General features: G+C 40.7%; 1 pseudogene; it reads right to left on the minus strand.

Annotated features, from left to right (window-relative positions):
- Nucleotides 1–374: 374 nt before the first annotated feature.
- LOC105742958 lies at nt 375–1,931 on the minus strand (annotated as a pseudogene).
- Nucleotides 1,932–4,565: the final 2,634 nt, after the last annotated feature.

Here is a 4,565-nt window from a genome sequence, read left to right on the forward strand (position 1 = left end):
AGGGTAGCAGGAAACTCTCTGCACACTCACCGGACCTGGGCTAGGACTGGTTCTGGGGGCTCCCGGAACTTGGCAGAAAATCCTACTTGGCGGGCGGGGTGGGGGAGGCACTGCGGAGTCTGTGGTCTATTTTAGAGGACACCTGTGTCTTGGTTACTTTTCACTTATTGCTAGGACAAAATACCCAACATCTAAAATTAAGGAAGAAAAGATTTCTTTTTCCTTTTTCTTTTTTTTTTTTTTTAATACAACAGGCATTTATTTAAGGTATGGTATATGCAGACCAGATAATTTTTGACCTGTATGTTTCAGGGTTAACTAAGTTCATAAAAATATTTTGAAGATAGTTGCATCCACAGACTTCAACTCTGTGATTACTTCTTTGCCCATTCTTCTCTTTCCTTTCTTTCCTGACAAACTTCTTTGGGATATGGCTCAAGGTAGAATTTATCCTCCTCATATTTTGTCTCCTGCTCTTTAGGCAAGATCTGATGCTTCATGCTCAGGTCCAGGGCTCTCTTAATGCAAAACATCCTGTCATTATAAAGGTTCTCTGGAAATCTTCTTATGACTTCTTTTACATCTTCATCTTCATATATTGTATCATCTCACATTAAGCTCAGCTTATTGAACCCTGCAGCATTATAGTACCACTTCCAAATACCTTCCAGCCACTGGCTTGATGCTGCAACAGCCCAGGTGGCCCCTCCATTTTGACCTGAGCAAGAAAAGATTTCTTTAGCTCACAGTTAGTGGAATTTCAGTCCATACTTGGCTGGCTCCAAGGAAGAGTAGCACATGAAAAAGAGCAGCCATTCCTGTCAGCAGAAAACAGCAAAAAGTAAAGGGAGCAGCAGCAGCTGTCTCTCTCCTTTCCTTATATTATAAGCAGGCTACCCTGGGGTGCGGGTGTAGAACTCACACAATGTTCCTGCCCTCCTCATGCACAGGATGAGGATAATTACAAAGTAAGAACCCTGGCTCCTGGCTGAGTCACTTAATTAAACTTATAAATTTCTCAAGTTGACATGATGTGTCAACCAGTACAGTTCCACATACAGCTGAAAAAAATGTGCATTCAGATATTTTTGGGTGGAACACTCTGTAAATGTCTCCCAAGTCCATTTGTTCAAAGGTTTGAATCAGTTCTGCTACCTTTTTGTTAATCTTTTGGCTAGTTGATCTATCTCTTTGAGATAACAGGGTGTCCAGTCCCACATTAAGATTGTGTTATTGAGCCCGTGAAATACCTCAGAAAACTAAGCACCTGCTTAGGCAAGTATAGGGACTGGGTTCGATCCCTGGTACCACATGCCATGCCAGCCTCATCTCTGGGTGAACTGGGCCATTGAGACTGGGTGTAGGGGTGCATGCATGTAATCCTAGAGCTGGGGAGGCTGAAAACAGGATTACTATGAGTCCAAGCTGTGTGAGATCCTGTACCAAATCCATAAGATTGTGTTATTGGTTATTTGATGTTTCAGGTCCTTTAAAGTTCATCTTGGGGGCTTGTGGGTTAGCTCAGTTGTTTAAGCACGTACTGGGGCAAACCCAGTCAGGTGCACAGAACCGCGGTTCGATCCCCAGCCCCCCAAGCCTTACCAGACCTGCCCTTACGACATCCTGAGCCAGCCAAAAAACAAACAAACAAACAAACAAACAAACAAAGTTCGTCTTATATAGTCTGGTGCTCCCATATTTGGTGCGTACATATTTATGATTGTCATCTCTTTCTTTTGACATTTTCCCCTAACAAGTATGTAAAGACCTTATTTATCTCATTTGATCATTTTTGGTTTAAAGTTCACATTATCTGGGAACTGAATAGCTACCTCTGCTTTCTTCTGAGTTCCTGGCAAACGGAATAATGTTTTACATCCCCTGATTTTCAGCTCATGAATTTCCTTTAATGTGTTTCTTGCATCCAGCATATTGTTGGATCTTGTTTCTTGATCCACTCTGCCAACGCTTTCAGTTTTAATTGCTCTACTTTACAAATGTTTACTGAGCAGTCATTGTTGTCAGGTCTGTTCCAGGTAATGTAGATTCTGTGATAAACAAGCAAAGCTTGATCTCTGTCTTCATGGAGCATACGATTTGTGAAAGAAAAAAATTACAATCAAATGTAATGTTATGAGTCTTCCCAAAGTATTGCCAAATAACCTTTTGGTAAGATAAAATTGTATCTTTCTTTACCATAATAAGGGAGAAGACAACCTGACAGTCTTCATGCTATTGCCAAAGGGAGAGGTCATGAATCAATAGAGTTGGTTTAAGGTGAATCTTTCAATTGAGGGTGGGAGACTTTGTTAAGACTGGATCAGAATCTTTTTCACATTGCTAGACACAGCCAAGTAAAGATTTTCACTCAGGGATTTTAAAGACATTTGGGGAGCTAATAGTTATTTCATACTATCTTGAAAATTTGCTGAGTTTGATTTCACTTGAGTGAGGTTTTACTTCAGAAAGTTCCTGTATTGTCTTCCAGGGTAAGAGATTCCTGAAATTATGAGATAAAATTGAAGAAGACAGTTATCTGAAAATTATTTTACCAAAGACAGAAGAAATGTAAAGTTCTTTCTGTGTGGTCAGCAAGCTGGGTGCATGTAGATGGCTTCTGTTTTCAGCATTTTCCTTCCATGGTCATTGTTAGACTATGCTGATGGATAGACCATTCATGTCTTGGGCCATATCAATTTTTACCTTCCATACTATTTTTGGTTTCTTAATGAATCAGAGTTGTGAGCAGAACCTTTTTTTTTTTTTTTTTTTTTTTTTTTTTCACAAGTATCATGGTTTGTGGTGGTTTTCTTTTTTCTTTTTTTAAAAATGTATTTGGTACAGGGTCTCACTGTGCAGCTCAGACTCATTATGATCCTCCTGTTTTCAACCTCTCCAGTGCTGGGATTACAGCATGCACCACCATGCCCAGACTTGGTTACTGGTTCCGTGTACCCAGGAGTGGGGCTGGTGTGGCATGTGGTGCCGGGAACCGAACCTTGGTCCCTGTGCTTGCCTAAGTAGGAGCTTAGTCTGCTGAGCTATCTCACTGGCTGCTGCTGGTGGATTTCTGTTGTTAATGTTTTTATTTTATTTTAGATAGATCACTTATTCAATCGTTTGATTTCATAATGGCTATGTAGCCACACTGAACATACTAGAAACAACACATCTGAACACTACCTCACACAAAAATGCTGACAGATGGGTTATGACTAGCTTAAACTTTAACCTGTGATCAGTAGTCAAGAGTGCCAAACTTCAAGCAACAGTGTAGATCCAATCCCCCATCTGTAGATACCACAGAAGTGTCTGTTTGCTTCCTCAATAACATTAATAATATTAAAGATTCTAGAGATGTCTTTAGGTATGTAAACACACCTTTTTCTCTTAAAACAGCATATGCCAATATTATTTGCAAAGCCAATATTATGACTATGTGCCTCTTTTCAGAAACACTGCCTGTCCAATTTTATGAGCTTTCTTAAATTCCCATGCAAGGAGTTCAAGAGCCCTACTGGCATTGTCTTACATTTCTGCTATTTTTCTGAAACCCAAAATATAAATATAATTTCCGGGACCTTTATAATCTACCTCCCTGGGGAGAATTCAGAACAGAAAGGAGTCTGGAATTCCCCTTTGGTAGATAGGTTTGATTCATAAATTGAGCTCCATGTTTCTGTTTAGTTATCTAAAAATTTTGTTTTCCAAGAGGGAAAAGTTACTTTCTAAAATGAATTCCAGGGCTGGTGAGCAGACTGAGTCCTGATTTGGCAAGCTCAGGGACCAGAGTTCCATCCCTGGTCCTGCATGCTGCACTGGCTCCATCCCCGGGGCGTGCTGAGGCAGTCTGGGCATGGTGGTGCACCCCTGTAATTCCAGCCCTGGGGAAGCTGAAAGCAGGAGGATCACTATTAGTCTGAGCTGCATATTGAGACCCTGTACCAAATACATAAAATTTAAAAAAAAACCCTCCAGTTACTGTCTGACATCATTAGAAACATAATAAATCTCTACCCAGTTTGTAGCCAGTACCTGGTAGAATCGTGTACCACAAATCATTCACTCAATCACTGAAGACCTCCTAATGCTGTGCTTTTAAAAATATCTAAATATCTAAAATATCTAGGTATCTAAAATTTCCCTTTAGGGGCTGGGAAGATAACTCAGCAGTCTAAGTGCCTGCCTGGCAAGCCTAAGGACCCAGGTTTGATTCCTGGTACCACATGCCATGCCAGCCCTAGAACCCTGGGTGAGCCTTGGTAGCCACTGAAACTGGGCGTGGTGGTGTATGCCTATAATTCCAGTGATAGGGAGGCTGAGATGGGGGATCACTATGAGTCCGAGCTGTGTAACAAGACCCTGTACCAAATAAATAAATAAATAAATAAATAAATAAATAATTAAAAAATAGAATATTGTCAAATAGCTGGGAGTGGTGGCACATGCGTATAATCTCAATGCTCAAGAGCTTGAGACAGTAGTTTGCCGTAAGTTTGAGACCAGCCTGGGCTGCATTGCGAGTTCAAGACCTGAATTACCTAGAGAGACCCTGTCTCAAAACA

This window comes from Octodon degus, unplaced genomic scaffold (assembly GCF_000260255.1).
Source record: "Octodon degus isolate 3935 unplaced genomic scaffold, OctDeg1.0 scaffold00086, whole genome shotgun sequence".
In the NCBI taxonomy this organism is placed as follows: domain Eukaryota; kingdom Metazoa; phylum Chordata; class Mammalia; order Rodentia; family Octodontidae; genus Octodon; species Octodon degus.